Source organism: Tupaia chinensis, unplaced genomic scaffold (assembly GCF_000334495.1).
Source record: "Tupaia chinensis unplaced genomic scaffold, TupChi_1.0 Scaffold140508_1, whole genome shotgun sequence".
Lineage (NCBI taxonomy): Eukaryota > Metazoa > Chordata > Mammalia > Scandentia > Tupaiidae > Tupaia > Tupaia belangeri.
In genome coordinates, this window is record NW_006200383.1 from 471,434 (window position 1) to 482,185 (window position 10,752).

Consider the following 10,752-nt stretch of genomic DNA (forward strand, 5'->3'; position numbering starts at 1 on the left):
TTTTTTTTTTTTTTTTTCTTTTTTTGGAGAGTTTTTTTTGCTATAGGGCGCATGCGCTCGCCAGACAGAGCAAGACAGCGAGATAGAAAGCAAGAAATCACCCCCCGGGGGGATGGCCACGCTGCAATCCCTTCTCCTCCATTCTCCTCTTGGGATCTTGGGCACGCACGCACACGTGCCCGGCGTGAGTTTAAGCCACCGGGTCTGGGACTCGAACCATGGTCGACTACATGGGAGTCCAGCGACATAGCCATTATGCTAACTGATGGTCCCGCAACTGGCTTAGGTTTGAGGATCAAGAATCAGGAACTAGATGGCAGGCCAACTGTGGCTGGAAGGCTCTGCAGCAGAGGTCCATGACTCATTCCCTCCCTCCACTCACATTTGAACTTTCACGTGTTGCTTGGGACTTTGAGATGACCTTGTGCCCTTCCCTGCCACATCTGGACATCCATTCCTGTTCAGGGAGACTGAGCTGTAAAAAGACTCTTGCTTATCCCCTGCCACATGCCTCTGAATGTGGCACTAATACTTCAGCATTTTCTGAAGCATGGCATGTATGTGTGCCAAGCAACCCCTTCTATGTTCCTGAATTAATCAGGAGCTCAGTCTCAGGAACACCTGTTTTCTAGAAATGGGGAGGATTTTGAATCATCCAAGACCAGTGACAACAGTGCAGGTTGCTGGTGAGCATCAGGGAGGTAGAGCAGCAGAGAGATCGCCAATCGCCTACTTCCACATGCCTTTGAATGCTCAGAATTAACTTGAAGAATCTAGAAAGGACTGTATAAATCACCAGATGATTAGAAACCATAGTAGAGGCACAAGAAATATGAGCAACCAATACAATATCTCTACCCCAAAGGGAAACATCAACTCCGCATCATCCACAGACAACACAATAGAACTTGTGGAAATGTCAAATAAACAATCCATATCATCCACAGACAACACAATAGAACTCGTGGAAATGTCAAATAAACAGTTGAGAATATTTATAGTGACAAAATTAAATGAGATACAAGAGAAGAGAGACAACGAGCTCCAGGAGATGAGGAAGTCCTTTTGCGATTTGAAAGAAGAAATAGACCCCATAAGAAAAAATCGAGTGGAATTGTTAGAGATGAAGGCTGTGACACAGTAAATTAAAACCTCCTTTGAAAGTATTAAAAGCAGATTAGACCATGTAAAAGATCGAATCTCAAGTGAGGAAGGAAAAAAACTATGATCTAGAAAAAATTATCAAGAAGCTTGAGAAAATAACCAAGAAAAATAAGGACAATATATGAGAAATATTAGATACCATTAAGTGCCCAAATATATAGGTAATTGGTATCCCAGAAGGTAAAGAAAATAATAAGGGCATTGATAATCTATTCCATGAAATCATGGAAGAAAACATTCCAAACATAGATAGGCATTCAAATATCCAGATGCAAGAAATACAAAGAACTCCAAATAGAATCAACTCAAGAAGATCTTCTCCAAGGCACATCATAGCCAGACTGGCCAAAACCACAGACAGAATGGCCATGACACAATCCCTTTTCCTCCATTCTCCTCTTGGGATTTTGGGCATGCATGCACCTGTGTCCAGTGTGAGTTTTAAGCCACCAGGTCCAGGACTTGAACTGTGGTCAACTATGTGGGAGAACAGCCACATAACCATTACACCACTGGAGGGTCAAAAAATTATTTTTAATTATTTATTTATGGTCAAATGACCACTGGGGCATTGTTTCCTTTATGGTTCACATGGGAGGACTTCAGTAATCACTAGTTTTCTTTCAATAACCTGAATAGATTATTAAAAGATTATCCAGCCAGACATCTTCAGCTATAACTATTGATGCTGGAAGACTTTTCTGTCTCCCCATGAAGTTGATATTAATAGAAAGTAAACTCAAAAGCATGCAAATTCATAAGCATGATAACTTCCCTTAAGTCCATTACTCTAGGACTTACACAAATATATATATTAGGAATGGTAATGAAAACTTCCTTTACTTCATATAAAAATTAGTTAACATTTGTCCTCCATCACACTAAAATGGAAAGTTTTTTGATAATTATTTCCATCTTTAATGAGAATGATAACCAATGACTTTATTTACACTAGTGATGTTTTAGTCTTTATTATGCTGCTAAAAAAATATGACAGAGATTAGATGATTTATAAAGAAAAGATGCTTATTTGCCTCATGATTCTTCTGGCTATTAAGTCCAAAGGGGTGACATCTAGGCAGCCTTTGCTGCATCATAACATGGTGGAGAAAAGTGGAAAAAATCAGTAGCATATGCAGAAATGGAGACATGAGGATAGCTCTTACTTTCATAACAACCTGCTTTTGTAGAAATTAACTTCTTGTAAGAGGAAGAGTTTACTTCATATGAGACAATAGTAATCCATTAATAAGGGTAATACTTCCATGATTAAAATATAACCTACAAGGCCTCATCTACTAAGGGTCTTACCATTTCCCAACAGCATTACTTTGGGGAATTCTTTTCCAAACATACATTTTTGGGAAACAAATGAGGATAATGGAATTAAACTTGAAATCAACTAGAGAAAGAGATTCAATGTGGAAGAATATGGAAGACTTAATATCAAACGAAGTGAGCTGGACTTTAAAAGACACTTACTGTATATCCCCACTCATCATGTATCAAATATCTGTACTCTATTGTAGAATTAGAACAATCTGTAGATATCACAGTACAGAGGATCAATGTAGATACCGGAGACTGTAAAAGGGGGGGTGTGGATAATAGAGGGTAGATGTGAGGGTCAAAGGGAAGAAACATTTAATAAACACAAGAATTTGGAACCAGCAGTTAGCATAATGGCTATGTCGCTGAACTTCCATGCAGTTGACCGTGGTTCGAGTCCCAGACCCGGTGGCTTAAACTCACGCCAGGCACATGTACATATATGCCCAAGATCCCCAGAGAAGAATGGAGGAGAAGGGATTGTGGTGTGGCCATCCCCACTGGGGGTGATTTCTTTCTTTCTGTCTCTCTGTCTCTCTCTGTCTTTCTGGTGAGTGCACATGCCCTATTGCAAAAACCTCTCAAAAAATAATAAATAAGCACAAGAATGTAATGTTCTCAGTTGAAAATTATGTAAATGGTAATATTTTTATTTGATTGTCATGTACAACATGCATACTTAAAAAATTGTACATTATTAAAGATGTACGTGATGAAATGTAAATAAGAAAAATAATGCTCTACAAAAAAAAATCTGAAGTTTCTTAATTGGACTCTTATACCTGATGACCTTTTGAATTCTTTGCCTGTAATCATCATTAATCACTTTAAAATAAAATATCAACATGGTGAAGAGAATAAATTGGAACTAACATGTTAATCACTACTTATCTTTGTCTTCTTCTGTTGTTCTACAGTAGAATCCGTATAATATACTTGTATTTGTACAGATAGAACATAATTGCTTTATAAAAAAGGAATTTATTAAAATTTCAAGCATGTGTGTTAAAATTTTGAGTTAGTAATTTTTAATCCCATATAGCCTTCATTCTAACACATCGTTGGTGTCTAATTTGTATGAGCATCCTTGGTTGAAGAATTTTTATTTAAATTTCTTGTCAATAAATATTAGATTCTATCACCTGTTGAAATGTGTACCTTAAGCTATTAAAATTATTTTTTGAGAGTCTGTCATTACAAGGAACTAATTTTTTCAACTTCAGTAAATGTTAAGTCATTGTGATCTGTCTGGATTAACTAGATAAGAGGTATTTCTTTGATCTTGAGACTGCATTTTCCTTTTTCTGTGATTGAATGTATACTTTTACATGGGAAGAACAATGTCTTAGGAATTGATTCACTTGAGCATGATTTGTTTTAAATCATTGGCTCACGATAACTAAACCACATATTATTCATTTGTAAATTGGGTGAAAATTTATTTAGAGTGGGAATTATACTTTGCTAAGTATGAGAAACCTTGTGTCTACTATCTGGGTCAATCTTTTCCTAAAATATTAAGCAGCCACAGAAATTGAACTAGCAAGTTATATAACTGCAGGATGTTCATGAAAATAGAATAAAGACAGCTGGGTGGTCTTGAGAAATGTTTCATCCAGGATGGGGTAGATCCAGGAGAATACTCACATTATACTGTAGAACACACCTGTTTAGTTACTTGAATATTCATGACAACCATTCTCTCTTAGGCAAAGCTGGTTAGCATTGATTCATTTTTAATGTGTAAGCAATTCTTTTCTTTCTTTCTTTTTTTATACTCCATGTTAGACCAGAGCTTTTCCAATTTGAAGTAAGGATATTACCTCAGCACACTACAAAAGAGCTAATGGTTTACAGTTTTCCAGGAACCTTTGGTATGTTTGATTTCTTTGAATGAAGTGCATTCTTTGGACAAGTTACTACTGTTATATGGTTTGGGTTATATTTCCAACTTATAATAGCATCGTTCCTATTTCCTAGTAGTAATTTATGGTATCCATATAACACCACATAATGTTGTCTCCCAGGCATTGGTAACTAGGTCAAATTGGTAACTAGGTCACCTGGCCCAAATGGACATCAACTAGATTCCTTTTTGGGGAAAATTGGCATTGGCATTGAGATAGTAAATGGCACTTTTCTTATGAATAACACTTAACATATAAAATCAGAAGCTGTAATGTGACCATAATATCCTACATGATTAAAGAATAAGAAAGAAGATGTTATGGTTTGAATATGTTCCCCCCTGCCTGCACATTCATGTACTGAAATTTGATTATTATGTGTTGAAAGTGGGTCTTTGGGATGGGATTAAGATTAAAATCATTAGGGAAGAACCCCAATGATTGGATACTCATGGATTCATTAGAAGAGCAAACACATGGACAGAGATATATGCTCTGAGCTTGTTCTGTCTTGTTATGTGATGTCCTCAACCGTGTTGTTCACAAACAAGAAGAACCTCACCATATGTAGCCCTTTGAACTTGGGTCTCCAAAATAAAAATAAATCTCTATTCTGTATAAGTCATCAGATTCGGATATTTCTTTTCTTTTTTAAAGATTTATTTTCTTTTTTTTTATTATCATTATTCTTTAGTTTTGACCAGAGAGAGACAGACAGAGAGAAAGGTAGAGTGAGAAAGCAAGTTGCCAGGTTTGGGACTTAAGTCATGATCAGTCATGTGGGAGTCCAACATCTCAACCACCATGCCACCTGCTGGGCCCTGGACTCAGATATTTCTGTTATCAGAAACACAAGAGTCTGAAATAGAATAGTAAAGTTATGCAAAGAGAAAAAGCACTGATAAAAGAAATAACCCTCAATAGTTTACATTTCTCTCTTTCAAGAAATTCTTGAGATCTATCTATAACCTTGTTGGATTTCATAACACAGCCCTTTTCCCATTTCTTCATTTCTCTCTCTCTCTTTTTTCCTTGAGGAAGTTTGAAGTTTGAGTTGTTTCTACCACTTGGATGTAAACAAACATATCTGGCTAACTAATAACAGGATCCATAACTAACAGAATCAATTCAAGGACACATATAAGTAATATAGCATGTGCTGAATACATTTGATTACATTGGTTATTAAAATGTTATGACCTTTATAACTTTCAGATTCAGAGGATAGCCTTTATTTACCTTTGTCCTCAAATTCTGTGAATCCTTTACTCTAGTCACTCAAGCTCTTTTTGTAGTGATAGTTCAGATGCTTAAAATCTAAGACTACATGAAATTGTTTTCCTTATATCACAAGACAAAATATTAAGGCATTATATTCTAAAAAAAAAAACAAAAACAAAGAAATAGGTCATAGTTACATCTAATGAGTTTCTATTGAATTTGTTCAGACAAATCAAAGAGTTTCTTTGATACCACTGGAAATGCTGATCTTAACTGTTATGTTATCTTGTCATTGATATCTTAATCTTATTGATAAAATGTAAAAGTGCAAAGCATTCTGTCAGATCTATGCTGAACCTAGTGAATGTGTAGCATCTGAAAGAAATAGATACTTTTCACTAAGATAACATTTAATTTATTTATACCTGCAAGTGTCTCCTTAAATATTTTAAAATTTGTATAAAACTTATTTATGTTTCAGTTTATATCTTTATGACCTATTCATCTCAGCAACTGTCATTTTTGTGTGTGTGTGTGTGCAAGATATTTGTTTATTTATTTATTTTTTATTCTTTTAATTTTATGTTAAGGGAAGAAAGTAGGTTTGGATCTATTTGATCAGTTCCTTCAGGTGCTAGTCTCCTTTAATTGTAGTATTGATTGCGGCAGGTATAACAGAACTTGTGACTTCATACAACACACCATGTCAGTCTTCAGAGGAAACAAAACCTTTAGAAGCAAGTGTTCAGGTTACTATTTATCTCATGACCCTACGAAAGTTGACATGTGTCATCAATAGTGACATGCCAAAGATTCAGATTTCTCTGGCATAGCTTCTGAAAGTTAAGACAATTGTGTGAATCTTTATAGTCTTGTTATCACTCCATATACTTTCCCTGGAGAATGTTAGCATTTCTTGAGTTCAGCAAGGTCAGAAAAAAAAAAAAAATTTTTTTTTTGGTCTTGTCTGGTTTCTGGTTGACTTCTTCTTCTTCTTTTTTTTTTAACAACCAGTTCAAAATCATTTTGTAATTCTAGGAGCTCATAATTTAGTAAGGGAACTAAGCTATAAATACACAGTGACAAATAGAGGTGTTTTATAAGAGCCTATCTAAGACAGAGGGGACAGAGAAGAGTAATTTTGGAAAATGGATATGGGAGCTGGTGGGTTTGACTTGGCCATCATTTAGGTACTTCCTTGCTACTCACCCTGGGCAACGAATATAATCTTCTATCTGCTTCAGAATAAGAATATCTTTTCTTTGTTAGGTTGATAAGAGCAACTCAAAAGGTGTAAATGAACACAATGTTTGCACTAGAAGAAGGGTGAATTCCTTTTACCTAGTGTAATCAGAAAGATGTAGAAAAAGACAGAGAGATACAGAAAAATACATAACTGAAGAATGTGTAAGATTTCAGAGTCTGAGATGATTGGGAATGTTTCTTAAGTGATGGATATCACAGTCGTGAAATCACAATATTTGAACACAGGGAACTGGTAAACTTGTTTTACAGATCACTAATGTTTATATGTGCCAGTGCTTCTTAAAGTTTTGCACCAAAAGATTTCTAAGAGCACAGGGAATTGTCTGACCCTAGAGAAGAGAGAACTATAATCATCACTTCTGTCATTGCCATAATACTAACAAACTTTCATCAGACTTTTAGAATGGTCTAGGTTCTGCTCTTTACATTCACTGTTTCAGCTTAATGTCAACAGAATTCATCGAGATAATTTATTGCATGGCATAAGGAACACAGGAACCCCAGTTAATAAGTTAGTACAAGGTAGAGCTGGGAGTTGGGAGTGTGAAAGCAAGACCTTCTCTCTCAACCTCTGTATACTGCTTCTGGTGATTAGGTACTGTATGTCAAATGTTTTAGGAATTTTTAAAAGTTATTATTGTTATTTTAAATCATGAAAATGTTGACTGAAACTTTATCATATATATTTGTTTTGATATAGCATGTTATAAATTATTTTCTGTGCAAACCCTTTCATCTACTCTATCTAATAGATTAATAGTAATTAATGTATACTGCCAATTTCAGAAGCCCTTATATTTTTTAAGGATTTTAGGATATAACCTTGAAAGAACTTCATGCAATTCCTGATTGGCTTGTTTGATGATGCTTTTTACTATATAACTCTTAGTCAAGACTTTGCCATATTGTAATAAGAAATAAAAATCTGATGCCTTTCCTTCCACATTTGAATGATTTAAAAATTTGCTGTGATGTTAAGAGTCTTATATAGCTACTAATTAATGTTTTGTGATAACAAAAAGGTCTATTTAAGGCTACCTTTAATAGTGTAGCATTTCAGCTTATGAATTATAGTTAAATACTTGTCATGAAGAAATATGAATCTCCTTTAAAGAAAATTTATAAATGGATCTTTAAACTTTAAGTTGAAAATCACTTGAAATATGTCTTACAGAGTATTAATAAAGAATAATTTTTAAGCAAGTAGTTGTAAATATCTATATCCTTTCCTAAAACCACATAAGATTAAATTTTAATTAACATTATTTGCTGTATTAGAGGAAAGCATTGCATTTTAGTTGCAAATAATTATATTAATTTGTTTAATGTGTACTTACTACTCGCAAATTATCTTCTGTTTGTACTTCAACACCAAAGCCTAAACCCTAGCTTGAATTAGTTATATTTAATATCTTGAATAGCAGTGTTTTTCTGGGAAGAAATTAACGAAGCTTGCAAGATTTATGAAATTAAGATATACTTTAAATCTATGAAAAGTTTCATTTCATGCATTGATACCTAATAATGGTTAGAAATAAAGCATAACCAGTAGCTAACAAATGAAAAACCCTTCCCAAAACAAATACCTAAATAGCACTAATTCCTGGTTAAAATCTTAAATAAGAACCTGAATAGATGGAACTTTAACCTTTAATTTTTATGAGACAAAATGTTTGGTCCTAGGAGAAGTGAATTAAGTTACATTTAGTTGTAACGTTTTATAGTATAGTATAGTATAGTACCACCAGCAAGAAACCATTGCACCTTTAGCATTGAATTCCTCTCTGGAAGATGACTAAATATTCACCTTTGACTGTATAAGAAGGAAATAAAATTGCTACTCCGGTTAAGATTACTTAGTTTGAGGGCCAGACGCAGTGGTGTAGTGGTAATGCAATTTTCTATAATTCTGAATCCACATAGGAGGTTCCAGGTCAACAGGGTCAGGCTGTATACGCTGAGCACGAGCACACGTGTGCCCATGCTCCAGCCTAGTCAAAGGTGGGGGTGGATTGCGGTATAAAGACCTTATAGGGGTACCTGCCCACCTCTCTCTGTCCCTCTCTCTCTCAGGAGAAATAAGTAAACTTAAAAGAAAATTAGCCTAAGGAACAGCAGATGGCATAGCATTTACCTCTCTGGACGCCTATATGACCACCCACCATTTGAATCCTAGACATGATGTCTTATGCCAGGTACATGTGCAAGCATTCCCAAGAACCCAGGAAGAAAATGAAGGAGAAGGGATTGTGGCGTGGCTATCCCCCTTGGAGTGTGATTTCTCACTTTCGCTCCCACTGTTCCCTGGCACACGCATGCTCTCTTTGGGGGGAAAAATTAGTTAGAGTTGCTTAAAGAAAATATCCCAAAATATGATTTATTTAAAAAATAAATACAAGTACTGTCCTTAAATTTTCCATTTCTTTTTTCTTTTGAGAGGTTTTCGCTATAGGGCGCGTGCGCTCGCCAGACAGAGAGAGACAGAAAGTGAGAAATCATCCCCCAGAGGGGATGGTCATGCCACAATCCCTTCTCCTCCATTCTCCTCTCGGGATCTTGGGCATGCATGTACACGCGCCCAGCGTGAGTTTTAAGCCCCCGGGTCCGGGACACGAACCACGGTCGACTACGTGGGAGTCCAGCAACATAGCCATTACACTAACTGCTGTTTCCCAATTTTCTTTTCTTTTTAAAACATGTCATTGAATGAGATGGCACCAGGGCAAGTGAGAACCAGGCAGTCACTGGGCGACTCTGCCTTGTGGAGGAAAGATAACTAAACATAGGCAAAGGAGACCCTAGAAAGTCCATAGGCAAAATATCATGATACACATTCTCTGTACAAACTTTCCAGGTGAAGCACAAGCTTCACCAGATGCTTCACCCGGATGCTTCATTCAACTTCTCAGAGTTTTCCAAGAAGTGCTTAGCAAGGTGGAAGACCATATCTGTTAAAGAGGAAGGACAACTTGAAGACATGGCAAAGATGGTCAAGGTCCATTATGAAAGAGTTATGTAAACCTATTATGTCCCTTAAAGGGGACACTAAAAAGAAGTTCAAGGATATCAATATGCCCGAGAAACCTCCTTCAGCCTTTTTCTTGTTTTGTTCTGAGTATTGTCCTAAATCAAAGGAGAACATCCTGGCCTATCCATTGGTGATGTTGCAAAGACCCTGTGCGAAATGTGGAATAACACTGCTGCAGATAGACTGCCTTATGAAATGAAGACTGCTAAGCTGAAGGAAAAACACAAGAAATATATTGCTGCATACTGAGCTAAAGGAAAGTCTGATGCAACAAAAAAGGGAGTTGTCAAAGGTTGAAAAGAACAAGAAAAAGAAGGAGTAGGAGGAAGATGGGGAAGATGAAGAAGATGAGGAAGAATGAACAAGATGATGATGAATTAGTTGATTCTAGTGAAGTGTTTTTTTCATTAGCTATAATGCATTTAACCCCCCTGTATACAACTTACTTTCTTTAAAGAAAAAAATTGAAATGTAAGGCTGTGGTAAGATTTGTTTTTGAACTGTACAGTGTCTTTTATTTCTATATAGTTAACCCACTACCAAATGTGTCTTTAGATAGCTCTGTCCTGGTGGTATTTTCAATAGCCACTAAACCTTGCCTGGTATAGTATGGAGCTTGTAAATTAATGTGGAAATTTAGAGCAGATTTTTGTTGGTATACAGCACAAATTAGTTATATATAGAGATGATAGTTTTATCTCTGGTTGTCTCTGATGTAGCTTACACAAAATAATTGTTCTGTTAACCAAATATCACTGTAATTAAAAAAAGATGCAGTTATTTTGTTGATGTTCTAAATGCTTCTAAATAAATATGTATTTTTTATTGAAAAAACTT

General features: G+C 35.7%; 1 pseudogene; it reads left to right on the plus strand.

Annotated features, from left to right (window-relative positions):
• Positions 1-9,669: 9,669 nt before the first annotated feature.
• Positions 9,670-10,370, plus strand: LOC102498863 (high mobility group protein B1-like; annotated as a pseudogene).
• Positions 10,371-10,752: the final 382 nt, after the last annotated feature.